Below are 21,896 nucleotides of genomic sequence, written 5' to 3'. Positions count from 1 at the left end.
ATGGGAAAGTTAGTGTATCAGTTAGGATTAGTTTTGGTTTCAAATGATAGAGAACACAACAACAACAGCTTAAACTAGATAGATTTCTATTATTCTCCCCCCCATTACATTAGGCGGTAAGAAGTTATAGGCCGCTATGGTGGCTCCCCAAACATCAGGGGCCCAGATGCTTCTACCTTACAGCTACGTCAACATCAGCACGGGAGGAAGTGATGAAAAGCTCAGGTCCTCCCATTTTAAGGATGCTTCTAAGAGGCTGAAATACTGTATCTGCTTACTCAATCACATGGCCACACCTAGGGGCAAGAGACGCTGGGGAATGTTGTCTATTCCAGGTGTTTATGGACTCAGCTAAAAGCATAGGTTCTTTAATCAAGGGAGAAGGGAACAATGGATATTGGAGACAACTATCATCCTTCGCCAAAAATAGGGTTTGATTTTTGTTTATTTGTTTGATTTTTTTGTTTAGGTGTTTATACTGTTTAATTTGTAAACTGACCCAGTAAAAGAGTGTTGGATGCAGGAGAGCAATGGACCAAAGTCCAAAAATTCCTTGAGAAGGATGAGGGTATAGGATTCAGAACCTAAGTAAAGGAACAGGCCTTTGAAAGGAGAAGGCACCTTTCATCAGTTGCAATTTTGAAGGAAAAAGATGAGAGAGTGCAGATACAGGTGAGTTTTAATATTTAAAAATTACGTAAAAGATGAGAGATTCCCATCTGATGGCATCTATTTTCCAGGTGATGCTTGAAGCAAGGTCAGCTTAGAGTAAACTGGAGGTTTTAGGAGAAAGGAAAAGGCATGGAATTCTTTATTGTCTTAGAGACCCAACATAGTAGGGAAACTCAGCAGAACTAGGGCAGTGATAAGAGCCCTTTTGGGGCTTGGGATCTTATTCCTAAAGTGAAACCAAGGTTAGCCAGGGTCAGACCACATTAGTCAAGTCAAGCTGCTGACACAGGTATGGAGAAGACAGATGGCTGAGTTAATCCCAGGTTAGAGTTTGGCAGGGTAAGTACTAAGAGAAGCTAGAGAGTGTGAAGTTGTTACAGAAACTTGCAAGGAAGTGATTCTAATGATGGTCACCATTAGCGTCATCAATCAGTTCCGATAACAGCTGTTTATTTGTTTACTGCCTCATTTGCAGAGGTCACTTTTTATTTATAAGGATTGATATTTTGTAGCTTCTCTTTGTTGTTCATTAAAACTAGTTTTTAACTTTCACGGTTCATAGGATGTTTTTCTGTTCATATGAAATTGACCCTAATTTTAGTCCATTTCCCCAAGTTTTATTACTTTTACCTCTAAAGAAAAATAGTCCTGCAATTTCCTCATAGATCATTTCATACTCTTGTCATCTTTTATCTTCCTCCTTTGTAGAACAAATAACTCACTAAACATGTTTCAACCTTCCATTGCTTATATTATTTGGATTGCTCTTCTTGGTACCCTCTCCAAGTTCTCTGTCTTCTTTGGAAATGTGGGACTGAAGGTGAATGCAGAGGTTTGACTCTCCAAAGTTTAATGGTAGAGGCTCCACTTTATAAGCCATCATGAAAAGAAAGATGCGGAAAGATGAAGAGGCAGCTCTAAATCTCGAATGTTCCTATCTTGGTTCAGGCTGGGTGGCCCTTAACAAGCTGCTTGGGGGTTAATTTGCATTTCCAGTGGCACTTCTTCTCTTGAAGCATTTCCCCAAGAGACTAGATTCCCAGGCCAATACATCTAGATGAAAACAAAGGCCATTATTGGTATCAAAAAACATTCAGTGCTGTGTTGTTGAATTTTATATTTACATTAAGAGCCAATTTTTAATCAAACTTATGGGAGAACCTAACAATTCCTTTTAGCATTATTCTATGGGAAAAACTATCCAAGTTTCAGTAAGTGATTTATACCCAAGTTGCAATATGTAGACTACTGTAAACTGAAATGGACAAGGGACAATTCCTGGCCCTTAATTTTCTGATTCCTGGCCCTTGATTGTGTTATTTCAAGAGCAGTCTGCCATGATATCTTGGATTGCCTCACTTTTTAACTACTACCACACTATTCCTCATCAATTTCCTGGGAACTGTAAGGACTACCAAGACCTGTTCCTGTTTTGTTTGGTTATTAAATTGGTCATTGGGGTACAACTATATTTCAAACTATTTCTGTAAGAACAGTATCTCAAATTCCCAATGTTATTTTGCATTTGATTTCTAATTTCCAGAATATGTGCTTAATTTATGTTCATCTGCAAAAGGTGGAAAACAATTTCTTGGCTTCAAGCTCAGCTTGCTTGGCACCACGTTTTTCAGACAAGATGGCAGGACGAGGTCCCTGTGAGACACAGCTCCACAAGCCCCTCCAGGCAGACGTTCAGCCGCTGGGACTTGGGAGTGACCCAGGGCACAAACAGCCCTTTCCCTAGTCTTATCCAAAAAAAAAGTAAATAAAATATGTGTTGTATATATAAATATATGCACATATATGTGCATGTGTATACACACACATCTAATTTGTATAATGTTTTTATATATGTATAAATACATAAATATATATTATATATGTATAAATTTAAAATGTCTCCTGATTTCCTATTTGATTAAAATCTAGAGGCAATACTATCTTTACTTCTGCATTAATTGTCCCCCAAAGCAAATGAGAAGTAACAGCATAATAACCATTTCTTTAAAGGAAAAAAAAAACGCCTTTTGCCATTTATTCTAAAACACTTCGTTAATTTATCACCAAAGTTATAGTCTCACACTCACCAATATCTTTTCCACTGTACTTTTCAACAGATGATTTCTTGTACATTACAGAATGTCGCAGATTCCCAGGCAACGTCCCAAGAGAGCAGGACACTTGTGGTACCTGGTATTTGGCTCCACAGACTAGATGGAGTGTGTGAGGAAAAGGACGTCTCTATTTGCCTTTGTCTTTAAGAAAGTGAGTAACTGTCTCTCTCCTTGCCTATTCCCTCCATGGAGAATTTACTGGCCCAAATTTTTAAAAAACCTCCTACCACACTCCCATTTTCTGTAAGTGCACTTAGTTGCAGGTACAAAATTTGGAGCAAAGAGGCCTCTTGTGGCCTGTTGTGCCTGCAGTTATCCAACTGTGGCTGCAGTTTTTCAGTGCACAACTGATTGCACCCACAAAAAGAAAGGCTCAACTCTGAAAATGGGTCCTTTAAGACAGTTGGGGGATTGCATGCCTCCGGTTGGCAAATTGCAATCTTTTATAGAGGCACAGCTATCTCTTTGGCTCATATTGCAAGTCTGAAATCCAGGTTAGGCATCTCGGGTGAGGAAGAGGCTCCCCTTGGAAAGCAGGTAGAGGCCCCCATTCCGCCCCTCTCCCAGTTTCACCTTGAGCTACTGGTGGACTGCGCATTAGTATTCAGCATTCCTGACTCCATCTTCTGCTTAGTTCAGCAGTCACTCTCCAAAAGGGTTTGAAGAGAGAAGCTCAGTCACACTGTCAATATAACAATTTAACCAACTCTAAATTTGCTTTAAAGAGACAGCTACAAAGATTGACTTTTGCAAAGTGACTCCACCATGCAGCCAAAGACGTCCATTTGCTCCCGACTGTTATTAACTGTGTCACTGAGTACATAAGAAAGGGTTTTGAAGGAATTCCAGTGTGAATCCACTAATTCAATAACCCAATAACATAAATTCAAGCAATGGATATTATTACTATGTTCAAAACACTCTCACAACTTTTATATCTCTTGCTCAAACAGACAGAGCATGCGTCGTGAGAGGCTCCTGATGAAATAATAAAACCCAATTCTCATCTAGAAAAAAGAATCATTATAGGAGGATGGTAATTTACTTTATATGACCTTCAATTGATTATTCTGTGGCTGCTACACAAATATCACAGGAGCTATTGATCGTAAAACCTACCAAATAGATCTCTAATAGCTTTTACTGGGCAGAAATAATTATGCTTGCACTGTGGTCAAACACACATAAACCAATGTGGAGGTATTAATGTATGGGATTATTACCCATCTGTCTGCGAGGTATGGAGAAGACCCTTCATGGGAACACAGTATGTCTAAGCCCCATGAAAACTCAATATCTGAGCCAACAATTACAGCCAGTTACACTGAAAAATTGATTACTGTAACTAAAAGCTAGAGCTGGAAAGCAGAGGCTGCAGCCTGCTTAATAAAAGCAAAATAATAACGAGAGAAATCCTAATTGAGGGGGAGTCCTGCTGCAGTGGCTGCGTGGACGCAGAAATTGAATTTCCCTGTGGTGCTGGCAGCAGAGTAACTTTTCAGAGTCAAGGGCTTTCTATCCAGCCCAGATCAAGATCAATGATCAACACCGGTAAAAGGTCAGGGTGTCTAATCAAAGAACAGATCATCTATCTCTCAAGGAAAAGTGTACAACATAATCCAGAAATGCGCTGCCCTGCTGGCAGTGGAGAGCGAGAAAAACCCAGGCAAAGAGAAACTCCAGTTCCACTTTGGTGAACAGGAAGAATGCTCTGCTCACACCACAAGTGCAGCCAGACCAGCGGGCGATGCGCGGCCGCTCAGGTAGTCCTGAAGCAGACGATCAAAAGCCATCAGCTGAAGGAGGAACTTCTCGAAGTTCTTAGAAAAATATTTTAAGCTTCAAAATTCTTTAGCAAGTCTATCACTTGGCCTCCATCCCTCCCCAACTCTCAAGCCAGTATTTTAAATAATAATGAAAACATAAATGCATCAATAGTAAAAAAAAATTGCTATCAAGGTATTAAAATGAGGAGTGACACACTTTTAGCACGTAGAATCAATAGACCAGAATTGGAATAGGAGTGAGTGATGGATGAGGGGAAAAAAGAAAGAGAGACTTTGTTTCCCCAGTGTGGGCTCTGTGTGTGTGCGCTTGAGGGGAGAGTAAAGGGTGAAGGAGGGGGGATAATTGTATCCCATGAAACAGAACAGAATAATATCCCATGAATCCATTCATGTATCCCATGAAACAGAACAGAATTGGAATGTGCAGCTGGAGGGCTGCGCATTCCAATGGCTGGAAAGGTTTTCCAAAGTGCTTATGTTCAGACCACACCCCAGACCAGCATGTTGCTCTAGGCCTTGGTATTTTCTTAAAAACCCCCTAAGTGAGTCTCATATGAAGCCAGGTTTGAGAACCGCTGACTTTGAGGAGAGACTCTTAGCCATGGGAGGTCTCTAACAGATGAGGAACCTGGAGCTTCCCATGTTCAGCCCTCCTCCTGCAGCAACATGGCTCACATGTTCCTTTCTCTTCCTTCTCCGCGTTATCGGTTCCAGTTGTTAAAGGCAGGAAAACTGGAGTCACTGCTCTCTCTTTGTCATGATTTATGATTCAGAAGCAAGACAGGGGTGGAGGGTTGGGGATGATGCTTGCTGCTGTGGTTGCTGGGTTTTTTTTTTTTTTTTTTTTCTTTTAAAGAAATATGCTTTTCTCAGAAACCTTGAAGCCTTGAAGCCACAGGCAGGGCTGTCTGTTTTTTCCAAGGCCTTGCCTGGACATAATTGCCATCTACATAGACACACTCTTGGAACATATAAGGGGGAGGGCCAAGGATTCTGCTTGTCCTCAGTTCTTCTCAAATTACATGATAGAGTAGATGTTTTGGATCCTTTAAACCAGAAAGAGTTACGGAGTTCAGTTATAAAATCCATAACATGTTAGCAGGACTGATCGTAGCTGCCTCCACAGAAGAGCCAGGGAACTCAGCACCACCGATAAAAGCAAGGTGGTTGCACAACAGTTTGCATTTTTGGAAAATGAAGAATTCCCTGTGGTTTGAGATTCTGCTCTTTTTTTGAATTGTTACAATCTGTATTTACGGCCCTTGAGATCTAGGTTAGCTTTTGTTTGGGGTAGTTTTTGCATCCTATGGAGACTAGTTATTAGCGTTGTGTTAATATTGTTCACTTAGGTCTCGGGGGAATACTGCCTGAAGTACGCACAGGCCATGGCGAATTCAGACTTGGCTTGCCAACTCAATCATGGGTTCATACTATCAAAGAAACAGACCAGAAGCAACGAATTCTATCACTAAAATGTGTTCTCACTTACTCTTCCCTTCCAAAGGTAAGCATCATAATTCTTCCACGTTGCAGAGACGAAACCCAGTGAGGGCCCTTGCGTCCACGCACACGGGTGGCAGACCAATCCAAAGCAGGCGTGTGTATTAAGGGAGAACGTGTTCTCCCACGTTCATGCCGGCCCCCTGGCCGCCAGCGGCGGGCTCAGCGCAGACACCGTCCCTGTCACCCGAGCGTACCTGTCGGTTCTGGCCTTGGAGAACGCAGGGCCTTGCAAGGGCAGCGCCAGCCCGCGGGGCGCGGCGCGGAGAGCGGAGGGAAGCGGCGGGCTGTCCCGCAGGTGCGGCCCCACCTGCCGCCGGATTGGCCGCGGCGGCGGCGCTTGGCGGGAGGAGGGCGGATGATGGATGGCCTGTCTGCGGGCCGGGGTCCGAGCAGCTGGGGGCCCGCGAATGTAAATACGAGCGCGCTCCGCGTCGCCCTGCACCGAGCCCGGAGAGCAAGATGCCTGTACAAAAGGACCGCGCTTGGAATGTTTAGATTTTAAAGATTAGTTTCTATTATATCTCTGTGGGAGAAAGGAAAACGCACTATGGGAAAGTGGAGGGCGAAGAACTTCGCATAATTTAGGACTGATGTTTGACAAATCATTTCGCCATCAGAACAGTCCCTAAGCCTCCCTTCCCAAATTGCAAACAGTTTATAACTCCTATTTGTCATTTATGTGAGTGATGCCCTATCAGTATCTGAGAAACAATATGAAATCAGACCTGAACGGTTGCATTCTCTTATCTCAGGCAACGTTAAAATCATTGAAAATAGGTTTTAAAAAATGGGGGAGGAGAGACAGTACCCTTTAGATGGTCTATGCAAGATAAAAACGTAAGACAATTGGTTATTGAATACCAAGAAAACTTTATTTCAAAAAGAATAAAATAAAATGTTCTAGAGCTATATTTTGCACATTAGAATGTGTAAAATTTTCATAATTTGTCTAGCTTTTAAGTATTTAAAAGTCATGAGCAATTTGAATATATTTTGTTTATCCTTGCAAAAAGATGACAGTACATGGTTTTAGGCAATCGACTTAAGAAGTGTCCTGTTTCAAACTCAATAGGTTGAGAGTAGGGATCGAAGCAGACAGACAGATAACAGGAAAAAATATGTCGTGAACCACCATGGAAATGGGGCTGGTAGAGAGCTATTGTATCATCTGGGCTCTTCATTGGCAACTGAAGGACGGGTCCCTTCACTGCTAGTGTTTCCTCCCGTACCAGCCGCAGCGCTGAAGGTAATACATCTCTTGTCAAGAATAAGTCAGTGCTGCCTGGACGCTGATTCATTTACCTCTGAGAGCAAAATAGTTTAGAGAAAACGGTGGGATTTTTTTCATATGAGGAAAATGTTATTCTGTCTAATTGTGCTTTAGAATACCCAACATCCCCTTCTGTCCTAGTCACTACCACCACTAAGAAAACGAAAGCCATGTTCAAAAGAGCAATGAGAGAGACTGAATCATGTGACAAAGGTGTATTTTATTTCATTGTGGTTGAAAAGTGAGTGGGGGGGGAGAAAGAACTTAGCTACCTGCGTTTCTCTTTTAAATACCATATTTTAGTAGTGTAACAGTAGGTTTAGAAAACAGAAAATTTTTTGAAGAAACCTAATCCATCAGCCTAGTACTGATAGCATATACCAAAAAAATAAAAAAAAAGCACACAAAATTAAATTCATGTTATTTTTCTTTGGAGAATTATTTTTATGTATGCTTAAATACTTATTGAAGTACATTTGAATCCTGTGGGGTTCCTTCATATAATATTATGTAAAAAAAACTTTAAAATTAGTAGATAGCCATTTTAATCAATTTTAATAACAGCATAATATTTCCTTAAGAGTATATATAATTTGATTAACCATTTCCTCATTGCTGGATATTTAGATTGCTTCTAGGTTTCAGTAAAGTAAATAATACAGTAAGGAACATCTTATGGCAGAATTTCCATGTTTTAAATGATTGATTTCAAATAAATTTTTTAAGTGGAATAAATAGGCCAATCTTTATGAACATTTTGATAGTTTTTACAATAGCTTCCAAGCTGCTTTACAAAAATAAAAACAAAACAAGAAATGTAGCATTCCATCTTACCAGTAGAAAAATATTGGATCACATATTTGACAGTATGCTCAGTATTATTGAGAATATTAATAAAAATATTTGGTATTATAGCAGGTGAGATTATTTCCTTGATTTTCATTTTCCTTGATTATTAGTGAAGTTGTCCTTTTGTTCTTTTTTTAAAAAACTGGTTTTGCTTCTCCTGTTTTGAATTTTTGATTCCCCTTTTGTTTAATTATTGAGGTACCTCTGAAGTCAACATAAAAATAAAATAACATTTTTACAAATCACTTTTTCGTGGTGTTAATTTTGAACTAGAGTAGTAACCTTTGGTTTAAATAATTACATCAGGAAATCCTCGACAAAATTGGGCTACGATGCAGTTTGAAATGATCTATTGAATTTAGGTTTCCAGCAAGCTTCTGCTTTCCCTCCGTTGTGGCACATGAAATGATATTATCATCTGTGAAATTACTCTGGAAACTTAAGGTACTTTATAGCAAATCATATTCTCACATTAGGAAACTCAGCATCGTTGATCCTTGCACTAGCTTTCTTTCTAGTCTAAAAATTTGTGTTGTTTTCTTAAGCTGTGATGTGGTCGTTTAAAAATGCCTTTCTGCGTTTCGGCACCTTCCGCAAGTGCACCAGTGCCCAGTAAATAAAGTAGCAGCCCATGTCCCTTTTAGCAAAAGCTATATATCTGTTCAGACTTGTAATTTGCTCCGTTTATATCCTTTGCCCTTGAACTCTGGTTATTAACGCAATGTTTCTCCAAATGATGCCATATAACTCTGCTCCGAGCACATTCACCGTGACACCACGCAAGCATTCCGAGGGCCAGGGCCGGCGGAGGAAGGGAAGAAATGATGGCTGAATGGCGGGAGACTAGTGAATTACTCAAAATGGAGCGGCTGTAAAACTAGGACTGTTAACATTCAAATTGAGACAAGACCAGAGCCAGACTTTGCTAATATTCCGAGGACTGGTTGGAAAGCAATTTAGCAAAGTAGCTTTGATTAAAAAAGAAACAGCCAGAACATTTCTCCCAAGAAAGGAACTAAAAACCCATCAAAGGATTTGAGGCAGGTGTCCTAATTATACATTTAAAAAAATTATTTGAGGTGGGTTTGGGGTGGGGTTTTGTTCTGTTATGAAAAGCAGATTGTATATGTAGTGAAACTAAAGACCAAATTTCTTTGTGTAAACTGTAATGAAATATACCAATTTTATGTTGCAAGCAGTTTGCATCATATGTCTTCTATAAGATAACTAAGCATTGACTGGGTTTAATATTGTATTTATTTTAAAAATAAAAATTTACTAATTAATATTGTGTGCAAATTTGGACAGGGAATGGAACAGGTCACCCTCTACAATATCTGTGAAGGGAATGTACTGATTAACCAAGTTAATAATTTAGGTATGATCACCGAGACTGTGTGAAATCTACTTTGGAACGGAAATTGTTCTCCCACATTTTAGAAAAGGGCATTTACAACAAGGTCCATTTCTTTTGAAATGAGAAAGTCATACCTATGGAATAATATACCCAAGGAAGAGCTTGTCCAAGTTAGCCTGTTTTGAAATGTTGTATTTGTTTCAAAATAATGTTTTAAAAACTTTTATTTTGTCAAAGCTCTCTATTTGTATAGATTTTAATAGATTCATATTGAAATGACTGCAAAAGTTCTCTGGTTTTTTTTTTTGGCATTTTACCTTGAAGCACATTGTTCACAGCAATGAGATTTCATTTCTACACCTCTTTCCCTAAATCCTAGGCTATGCATAATGCAGTTCATGCAAAAATGTTAATGAGAACGCGAAAATAATATACCATCAAATATTGAATTTTATGCTGAAACATAAGCTGCCATGAAACCTCTGGGCACACTTCTGTATTCTTAGTACTCACTGTGCACCTTTAGAAAAAAGTAAAGAAAGAAGCACTTCTAACTGCTCCAATTGACTACATTATAATTTTTTTTAAATACACAAAACATGAGTGGCATACATTTTCATGTTCAAATACACATGTGAATATTGCCAATAGAAAATAAATAAGCTGTAGGTTCCCCAAAACACCAAACAACCTCTTAAAGTGTTAGCTACTCCCATTTTGGTATTATTTCCGGAGGAAAATGAATTCTAGGTTCCAGGTAAGATGTATTAAGAATACTTTGGAAAACAGTCTTTTCATGGATGTGGAGCCCTCCGTTTTCTTCCTATTCTTTCTCTAATCAACTGCACCTAAACTGAAGGAGGTTTTTCACCTCTAATTAAAGAGATCGATCTAGTGATCTTAATTTGAGAACATGGTTTGGCTAAGGAAAATAACAATATAGATAAGGGAATTTTATTTTTTTCTGAGAATTTTAGAATCTCCTACTTACTGGATGAGCAGACTCATGAGGCAGACACCTTGGTTACATCATCCCTCTCTGAATCCCCACATGATGGGTACCTGATGCACGTCTCCAAGCTACTTACTAAATTAAATGTATAAATGAATGCAGTTGATGCTTATTGTTGTACATTTGACTGAAATGTAGAAATTATGGGCTTTATAATATTAAGTGATTTTAATTAAAGTAATCTTGTGTTATGAGTTCCTACTCCTAAAACCTCAAAATGTTTCTTTTTATATATTCCATTCAGGTAATTATGATTCTATTGTGCTAGTAAAACCAAATGTGAAGAACTTGGTTCATACACTTTTTTCCATTGTCTGGGCTAACTGATTGCTGAAATGCGTAGGAGACCTAAAACTGGGTCCGGTGTTAGATGTATATGTTTTACCCAATTGCGAAGGGAAGTTATATTTTTGGTGCAGAGCATGTGTTTTATTCTTGATAGAATGAGAATATAGCTTATTAAAAATTCTGAACGTCTTGAATTTTAATGATTCTCCACAGACTAAACTTTGGATTTTCTACCTTGTTCTCCTAAATAAAATACATTTATATGTAATGCAGATTATATCCAGTATAGTTATACCAACCACAGTTTCAAACATTTAGTTCCAAAATGTTAACAATATCCATCCCTAATTCTGCCTGTCATCCCATTTCCCTTTTCCAGCATTTTTATTGTATTCTTTCAGAATTCACTTCCTTATCTGTAAGTAACACGCTTGTACCTATTGCTACTTCTTAACGTCTTTTCTTCTTTTGCTTTTTCTTTTTCTTTCTTTTCAGTATTAGCATTATTTTAGTTTGGGGAATTATCTACTGACCTTCCACTAAGGATGATGAAGATTTGTCTGTCTTTACCATCCCTGCCCTCAACTATACGTATGTTCTTATTTTCTTAATACAGTTATATTGTAATTTTTTTTAATTAATATGCGGTGTGCATTGTCACTAATAAATTCTACTGAGGGCTGTGCTAGGGAGTAAACAATCTTTTTTTGCGCAATTTCTGTTTTCCCTGGTGTTAATAGTTGTTTTAATTTGACGGGTTTTTTTCCCCTTTTGTTTAGCTTTTTACGTAGTTGCCACTAAGTCATCACTAAACTCTCTGCCAATCTCTGAATCTGCTTTCAAGATGTTCATATACTTCTGTTACTCTATCAAGGCTTTCTCTGAAACATCTTTTCAGAACCTTCTGGCCTACCTCCCTCTAGACTAGCTGCCCTTCTTGTCTCGGTACAGCCATCATTCTGGGTGCTCCCTTCGCAACTATCCTGTTCTGAGACGCTTGCACTGTCTCCTATGTTGGGTCTCCTATTCTCTGTATCCCTTTTCTTTCTCTTTCTTAGTTTAGTCTCTCATGTATGTGGAGCCCATCCTTCAATGGCTGGCTATAAAAAGATGGGGGAGACTTCACAGTCTAAAAATGTTCTTGTTTTACACACCTTGTTTACTGGTAGTCTGGCTTGGACTGGAACTCTAGGGTGGAAAATCTTTTCCTTTCAAGTTTTACAGATATCTTTATCCAGAAGTCAGCTTTTTAAAAATACAAATAGATGGTACTGTGGTTAGGATAATCTATTAAAGTGGAAAGGAAAGACCTTTACATAGAACTCAAAAGAAGAGTTTGATTATTTTATTTGTGATTATAAAGTACTTTGCAGTTTTTGAAAATTTTCAGTTAGAAATGCTACAGTCCTATAATTTACAATTTTCCACCTTTCTAGAAGATGCTAATTATGCATACCACATGTCCTAGTGTTTTCTTAAGATTACTTCAATATTTATATTGTTTAAATGCTATTTCGAAGTAACATATTATTAATTATTTCAGCAATCGATTATTCCCAACATTGGTGGAGAATGGCTGACTATAAATGGAAATAGGCTGAATGTATGATGCAGAATTGAGTTCTACATTGGCCAACAAAGCAAACGGTGCCACGCATTAAAGAAGATTAATTTCTATTATGAGATTATTGAAGGGTGAAAATTAAAATAGGAGAAATAGATTATAGAAGAGTTATATTCAACGACGTAAGATTTAATTAAAGTAAGTTATTCCAAATTCTACTTGCATATGCAAACTCTAATAAACTGAGTGCTAGGCCTTAAACACTTTCATAAAACCTTAAAATCTACTGCTCAGCATCGAAATATTGAGGGAACTATTCTTCTTAATATGTGATTCTCTGCATTGTATTTGAATAAACATTCTACCTTTACAGTGATTTATTGAATTAATGTCGATAAATTCTAATTAACCAGAAAACTGGTAGATATGTAAGAATGCTGCGTAATATCATTGCTTCCAGGAATTGTACACAGTGAAGTAAAAATCAGAGCAGATATAAAATAAGATTTAAAAAATATTACCACTTTAATATCATTCTCATAAGCTTCACAAGTCCAGTGCAATATATTTCAGGCTTGTGAAGGTCAATACAAAATGACAGATTGAAATACTGTACGTGACTTGCAAAAGTCATTTTTAGGCAAGCTGTTTTCCAAGACTTAAATTAAATTAAAGCATACTTTGCATCAGACATTTTTATTTTAACTGGATTGTGGCCTCGTTTTCAAAGAATATCACTTTTATCCCTGGTTGTCAAATAGATATTACCATTGTGAAAATGAGCTTGATAGCATGAGGAAAATACTGATTAAGTGCTGGCCCTGTTCTTTGAAGAAATGACTTTTTATCTTTGGAAATAAAATGCCAAGGGTTTTTCTCATAATTTGCAGCTTCTTCCTGAGGTTCTAACTGACAGAGAGAGTAAGTCCTAGTGTTTATGAACATAAGATTTGAGCCCAGACACAGTTCGGTTCAAATCCCATGTCTGCCACTTATTAGAAAGCTACTTCACCTATCTGCGGTAACTGGTTACTTCACGTGTGAAGTGGGGATAATAACTAGTGTTTGTCAGAATTCAGCTAAGGCATGTAGCACAGTGCCTGGCTCAGAGGGAGCAGGCACATAATCTAGGAGTCATTGTTGCTATTGATGATTTTATCATTGGTCTCACATCTGTACTATTGTTTTTTATTATATTTTTTATTATTAACCTTCCTACCAACTGGCATTATAATTTTAGTGCTCTCGGTTTTGTATACTAATAATATTAGAAAGGAAGATCCTGAAATGACATATTTTTTGACCGGATCAAATTTACCCTAGGCATGGGTCTCGAGCGTTTTGCCCATTCAAGAGCCCTCATCACCTGATGGTAGACACTTCCAAAGACTGCAAATTTCACTTCTGTGAGCTTTCTCTGGATGAAGCTGATTTAGAGGGGAGCCCTTGCCTTTTATCCTTGTTGGGTAGTTCTGTTTCTCCTCCTTCCCTTTATAGGGTCTGCCATCATTGCTGCCGAGGAGAAGCCAACTAGACATGGGCTGCAGCCCTATCTGGCCTCCATGACTCCTTAAGTGCATCCCTCTGGTATTGTCAGGGTGCTGGTCTTATGTCCTGTCATTGCAGGAGTCATACTGAGATGGATGGACTGAATCAAATCCATCAGTCCTGCCTATTTCAGCCACATTGCTTCAGGCTGGATCTATGCTCATTAAGCATAAAATAAAGGGAAATTTTGGTCACATTTTGTTAAACACTTTTTCACTTTGTTAGTTGTTAGAATAAAGAAATTTTTCCCTAGCAGTCTCCTAAAGTGACCAATGAGGTTTCTTGTTTTTAAGGTTTTCTTTTTTTAAGCGCCACCATGAACTTGTAGACTTTTATATAATTGGTGTTTTAATCCAATTATCGGTCACTAAAACACAAAAACACATTTATCACTAATCATAACACATAAAAATGTGTAATACAAATGTATATCTTAATGAATTTTGAGGCATATATAACTCACAATTGTGTATAACTTTGTCAAACACCCCCAATGTCCTCCACAGTTCCCTTGTCCACGAAGAGTAATACGAGTTTCATTTACATTTATTTATGTAGAAAGAAAAGCTAGATAATTTGGACCTTCAAACCATCGGGTCCAGATATTTGAGTGTATCTTCAGTCGTCTGAACACCTCAGGGAGTGGAGGAGGACAGAGCTTGGCAGAACAGGCTGGGTGTCCACACGAGTGCTGGCAAATCCCTCCACACCGCTGGGGGAACAGGAGGTTGGAGGGAACCAGCCACAGACCAGAGGTGGGGGCCAGCTTTCCCTCTCTCCCCAGTTCTGGAGGAGGAGATTTCAAAATAATGGGAATAGCAGATACCAGTTTACTTTTTTTTTTTAAAGACTTTATGTTTTAGAGCAGGTTTAGGTTTACGACAAAATTGAGAGGAAGATACAGAAATTTCCCGTATACCCCCTACCCCAACACAGTGCATTGCCTCTCCCATTATCAACATCACTCAACAGAGTGGGACATTTGTTACCAAGGGTGAACATACACTGACACATCACAATCACTCCAAGTCCGTAGTTTACCTGAAGGTTCGTACTTGATGTACATTCTATGGGTTTGGACAAATCTATAAGGATATATATCCATTGTTATAATATCATACAGAGTATTTTCACTGCCCGAAGAATGCTCTTGCATTCTTCATTCTTCACCTCTCTTACCCATCCCCACCCCTGGCAACCCCTGATCTTTTTATTGTCTCCATGATGTTGCCTTTTCCCAAATGTTATATGGTTGGACTCATACAGCAAGTAGCCTTTTTTGATTGGCTTCTTTCGCTTAGTAATATGCATTTAAAGTTCCTCAATGTCATTTCATAGCTTGATGGATCATTTCTTTTTAGTGCTGAATAATAGTCCACTGTCTGGATGTGCCATAGTTTATTTATCCATTTGCCTACTGAAGGATATCTTGTTTGCTTCCAGTTTTGGCAATTATGAATAAAGCTGCTCTAAACATCCACGTGCAGGTTTTTGTGTGGACATAAGTTTCCACCTCCTTTGGGTAAACACCAAGGAGCAGAACTGCTGGATCATACTTACCAGACTAGGCTTAGTTTTGTAAGAAACTTTCAAAGTGTCTTCCAAAGTGACTGTGCCATTTTGCATTCCAGCAATGGATGAGGGTTCCTGTTGCTCCACATCCTTGACAGCATTTGGTGTTGTCAGTGTTCTAGGTTTTGGTCATTCTAGTAGATATGTAGTAAAATCTCATTGTTGTTTTAATGTACGTTTCCCTGATGACATATGATGTGAAGCATCTTTTTATATACATATTTGCCATCTGTATATTTTCTTTGGTTAGTTGTCTGTTAACATCTTTGGCCAAGTTTTTAATTAGGTTGTTTGTCTTCTTATTGTTGAGTTATAAGAATCCTTTGTATATTTTGAATAATAGTCCTTCATCAGATGTGTCTTTTCAAATATTTTCTCCAAAGATGTGGCTTGTCTTATAATTCCTCTGATACTGCCTTTTGTAGAGCAGGAGTTTTTATTTTTAGTGAGGTCCAGCTTACCAATGATGTATTTCATGGATTGCATCTTTGATGGTGTGTCTAAAAAGGCATCATGATGCCCATGGTCGTCTAGATTTTCTCCTATGTTATTTTCTAGGAGTTTTGTAGTTTTGCATTTTACATTTAGGTCTATGATCCATTTTGAGTTAATTTTCATGAAGAGTATAAGATCTGTATCTAGATTCATGATTTTTCATGTGGATGTCTAGGTGTTCCAGCACAATTTGTTGAAGAGACTATCTTTGCTCCATTTTATTGCCTTTGCTCCTTTGTCAAAGATCAATTGACTATATTTGTGTGGGTCTATTTCTGGGCTTTCTAATCTGTTCCATTGATCTATGTGTCTATTCTTTCACCAATACCACCCTATATTGATTATTGTAGTTTATCGTAAGTCTTGAGGGTGGGTAATGCCAGTCCTCCCACTTTGTTCTTCTGCTTCAATACTGTGTTGGCTCTTCTGGGTTTTTTGCCTCTCCATATAAACTTTAGAATCAATTTGTAAATTTCCACAATGTAACTTGCTGGAATTTTGATTGAAATTGCATTGAATCTGTAGATCAAGTTCAGAACTGACATTTTGACAATATTGAGTCTTTCTATCCATGAATATGGAATAACTTTCCATTTATATAGTTCTTTGATTTTGTTCATCAGCATTTTGAGTTTTCCTCATATTGATTTTGTACATATTTTGTTAGATTTATACCTATGTATTTCATTTTAGGGGGTGCTAATGTAAATAGTATTGTATTTTTAACTTAAAAGTCCAGTTGTGTATTTTTGGTATATAGGAAAACAATTGACTTTTGTATATTGACCTTGTATTCTGCAACCTTGCTATAATTGCTTATTAGTTCTAGGACAGGTTTTTTTTTGGTCAACTCTTTCAGATTTTCTACTAGATGATGTTTTCTGCAAACAATGACAGTGTTGTCTTCCTTCCCACCTGCATATATTTTATTTCCTCTTCTTGATTTATTGAATTAGCAAGGACTTCTAACATGATGTTGAAAATGAGTGGTGAGCGGGGACATCCTTGCTTTGTACCTGATCTTAGTAGGAAAGCTTTGAGTTTCTCACCATTAAGTATGATGTTAGCTGTAGCTTTTTTGCAGATAGTCTTCATCGAGTTGAGAAAGTTCCCCTCTATTCCTAGCTTACTGAGAGTTTGTATCAACACCCATGAATGGGTATTGAATTTTGTCAAATGGTTTTTCAATGTGATCATGTGATTTTTCTTTTTTAACCTGCTGATGTGATTAATAGGTTTCAACTTTTAATTTTTTGAGGTTTCCTCAACACTTTATTTTTCTTTCCAATGTAATTGAAATATAATTGACATATAGCATTCTGTAAGTTTATGGCGTACAGCCTGATGATTTGATACATGTATATATTGCAAAATGATTACCACAATAAGGTTAGTTAACACATCCATTACCTCACATAATTACAATTTTTGAGTGTATGTGGTAAGAACACTTAAGATCTACTGTCTTAGCAACTTTTAAGCATATAATATAGTATTGTTAACTATAGTCACCATGCTGTACATTTGATCACCAGAACTTATTCGTCTTATAATTAGAAGTTTGATCTTTTGACCAACATCTCCCCATCCCTCCCCTCCCCCTCTAGCCCCTGTCAACCCCTATTCTACTCTTCGTTTCTATGAGTTTGGCTTTTCTTTAGATTCTCTGTGTCAGAGAGATCATACAGAACTTGTCTTTGTCTGACTTGTTTCACTAGGTATAATGGCCTCAGGATCCCTGCATGTCATTGCAAATGCCAGAATTTCCTTCTTTTTATGGCTGAATAATATTCCACTGTGTGTATGTGTGTATTTATAGAGAGAGAAAGAGAGACAGTTAAGTTGTTTCCATGTCTTGGCTATTATAAAATAGGATGCAGTGAACGTGGAGGTGCATATATTTCTTTGAGACAGTGATTTTATTTCCTCCAGATATATACCTAAAAGTGGGATTGCTGGATCATGTGGTATTTCTATTTTTAATTTTTTGAGGAACCTCCATACTGTTTTCCATAGTTGTTGTACCAATTTACATTCCCAACAACAGTGCACTAGGGTCCCCTTTTCTCTACATTCACTCCAACACTTATCTCTTATCTTCTTGATAATAGCCATTCTAACAGATGTGAGGTGATATCTTATTGTGGTTTTGATTTGCATTTACTTGATGATTTGTAGTGTTAAGTATCTTTTCATATATCTGTTGTCCATTTGTATATCTTCTTTGGAAAAATATCTATTCAGGTTCTCTGCCCACTTTTAAATCAGATTATTTGTTTTTTTGCTATTGAGTTGTGTGAGTTCCCTATATGTTTTGGATATTAATACTTATCTGGTATTTGGTTTGCAAATATTTTCTCCTGTTCCATAGACTGCCTCTTCATTCTGTTGATTGTTTCTTTGGCTATGCAGGAACTTTAATTTGATGTAGTCCCATTTGTTTCTTCTTGCCTTTGTTGCTTGTGCTTTTGGTGTCACATCCAAAAAATTGTCACCCACATCAAATGTCAAGGAGTTTTTCTCTGTGTTTTCTTCTAAGAGTTTTACGGGTTTAGGTCTTACATTTAAGTTTTAATCCATTTCAAGTTAATTTTTGTGAGTGGTGTAAGATAGGGGTCCAATTTCATTCTTTTGCATGTGAATACTCAGTTTTCCCAGCATCAGTTATTGAAGAGACTATTTTTTCCCTATTGAGTATTCTTGGTTACCTTGCCAAATATTAATTGACCATATATTTGGTTTATTTCTGTACTCTCTGTTCTATTCCACTGGTCTGTGTATGTGTGTTTTGGTGCCAATAGCATACTTTTTGATTACTATTGCTTAGTAGTATAGTTTGAAATCAGGAAGTGTGATGCTTCTGGCTTGGTTCTTTCTCAAGATTGCTTTGGCTAGTCAAGGTTTTTTGTAGTTCTACTCAAATTTTAGGGTTGCTTTTTCTATTTCTGTGAAAAATGCCATTGGAATTTTGATAGGGAGTGCATTGAATCTGTAGATAGTTTTGAGTAATATGGTCATTTTAACAATATTAATTCTTCTAATCCATGAGCAAGAAACATCTTTCTATTTATTTGTATCTTCTTTTTATTTCTTTCATCAATGTCTTATAGTTTTAACTGTACACGTCTTTCACTTCCTTGGTTAAATTTATTCCTAAGTATTTTATTGTTTTTGATACTATTGTAAATGGAATTCTTTTCATTATTTCTCTTTCAGATATTTCATTGTTTTTTTTTTGTTTTTTTTTTTTGGTGAGGAAGATCGGACCCGAGCCAACATTTGCCAATCCTCCTCTTTTTTTTTTTTTTTTTTTTGCTGAGGAAGACTGGTCCTGGGCCAACATCCGTGCCCATCCTCCTCTACTCCACATGGGATGCCGCCACAGCATGGCTTGCCAAGCGGTGCGTCAGTGCGCGCCCGGGATCCCAACAGGCAATCCTTGGGCCGCCGCAGCAGAGCGCGTGCACCCAACCGCTTGCGCCACCAGGCCGGCCGTCAGATATTTCATTGTTAGTGTATAGAAATGCAACTGATTTTTGCATGGTGATTTTGTATCGTGAAACTTTACTGAATTTGTTTATTAGTTTAACAGTTTTTTGGTAGAAAGACTAGGGTTTTCTACATATAAGATCATTTCATCTGCAAAGAGAGACAATGTTATTTCTTCCTTTCTGATTTGGACATCTTTTATTTCTTTTCCTTGCCTAGTGCTCTGGCTTGGAATTCCAGTACTATGTTGAGTAGGAGTGGTGAAAATGGGCACCCATGTCTTATTTCTGATTTTAGAGAAAAAGCTTTCTGCTTTTCACCATTGAGTATGTTAGCTATGGGTTTGTCATATATGGTCTTTATATTTTGAGGTATATTACTCTATACCCAATTTTTTAAAAGCTTTTATTGCAAAATGGTGTTGAATTTTGACAGATACTTTCTTCTGCATCTATTGAGAGGATCATGTGATTTTATCCTTCATTCTATTAATTTAGTGTATCATGTTTATTGATTTGCATATGTTGAACCATTCTTGTATCCCGGGGATCAATCCCACTTGATCATGGTGTATGGTCCTTCTAATGTGCTGTTGAATTTGGTTTGCTAAAATTTTTTTTAGAATTTTTGCATCTATATTTATCAGTGGTTTTCTTCTCTTGTAAAGTTCTTATATGGCTTTGGTATCAGAGTAATGCTGGCTTCATAAAATGAGTTTGGGAATATTTCCTTCTTTTCAATTTTTTGGGAGAGTTTGAGAAGGATTTATGTTGATTTTTTAAATGTTTCGTAGAAGTCACCAGGGAAACCACCTGAACTTGGGCTTTTCTTTCTTGAGAGGTTTTTGATTACTGCTTCAATTTCCTTAGTCTTTATTGGTCTGTTCAGATTTTCTATTTCTTCACGATTCAGTCTTGGGAGGTTTATACTTCTAAGAATTTATCCATTTCTTCTAGGTCATCTGATTTGTTGGTGTATAATTGTTCATAGTAGTCTCTTATGATCCTTTGTATTTCTGTAGTGTCAGTTGTGATGTCCTCTCTTTCATTTATAATTTTACTTATTTAAGTCCTCTCTCTTTTTTTCTTAGTTAGTCTAGGTAAAGGTTTGTCAATTTTGTTTATCTTTTCAAACAACTAACTCTTAGTCTCATTCATTTTTTTCTATTGTCTTTCTGGTTTCTATTTCATTTATTTTTGCTCCGATCTTTATTATTTCATTCCTTCTGCTAACTTTGGGCTTAATTTATTCTTCTTTTTCTAATTCCCATGTAAACATGTAAAGTTAGGTTGTTTATTTGAAATCTTTCTTTTTTCCTAATGTGGGTTGTTATCACTATAAACGTTCCTCTTAGAACTGCTTTTGCTGCATCCTCTAAGTTTTGGTATGGTGTGTTTTCATTTTTGTCTGTCTCAAGATACTTTGTGATTTCTCACTTATTTATTTATTTATTTATTTATTTATTTATTTATTTATTTATTTATTTTGGTGAGGGAGATCAGCCCTGAGCTAACATCCTTGCTAATCCTCCTCTTTTTGCTGAGGAAGATGGGCTCTGAGCCAACAACCATTGCCAATCCTCCTCCTTTTTTTCTTCCCCAAAGCCCCAGTAGATAGTAGTATGTCATAGTTGCACATCCTTCTAGTTGCTGTATGTGGGACGCAGCCTCAGCATGGCCGGAGAAGCAGTGCATTCATGCGCGCCGGGGATCCGAATCCGGGCCGCCAGCAGTGGAGTGCGCACACCCGACCGCTAAACCACAGGGCTGCCCCTGTGATTTCTCTTTTGATTTCTTCTTTGACCTACTAGTTGTTCAGGAGTGTGTTGTTTAACTTCCATGTTTTTGTGAATTCTTCAGTTTTCCTTCTATTATTGTTTTCCAGTTTCATACTACTGTGGCCAGAAAAGACACTCGATTTGGTTTCAGTCTTCTTAAATTTGTCAAGGCTTGCGTTGTGGCCCAAAATATGATCTATCCTGGAGATTGCTCTGTCAGAGCTTGAGAAGAATGTGTATTTGGATGGAGTGTGCTATATGTTTGATAGGTCCATTTGGTCTATAGTGTTATTCACAGGTACACTGTTTCCTTACTAATTTTCTTTCTGGATGATCTATCCAATGTTGAAAGTGGGATATTGAAGTTCTCTATTATTATTGTATTGCTGTCTATTTCTCCCTTCAGTTCGGTTAATATTTGCTTTAAATATTTAGGTACTCCAATGTTGGTTGCATATATATTTACAATTGTTATATGATTAATAATTTTTAAACAACCTTACTTGGAAAATTAAAATTTTGACAATCAACTGTGTGTCAATCACCAATTATTTTTGTCTTTCTTATTGTTGTTACTGGTCCATTAAATCTCCAAGTCT

The sequence above is a fragment of the Diceros bicornis genome, chromosome 5, assembly GCF_020826845.1.
Source record: "Diceros bicornis minor isolate mBicDic1 chromosome 5, mDicBic1.mat.cur, whole genome shotgun sequence".
NCBI lineage: Eukaryota > Metazoa > Chordata > Mammalia > Perissodactyla > Rhinocerotidae > Diceros > Diceros bicornis.
This window is presented reverse-complemented; position numbering follows the sequence as displayed.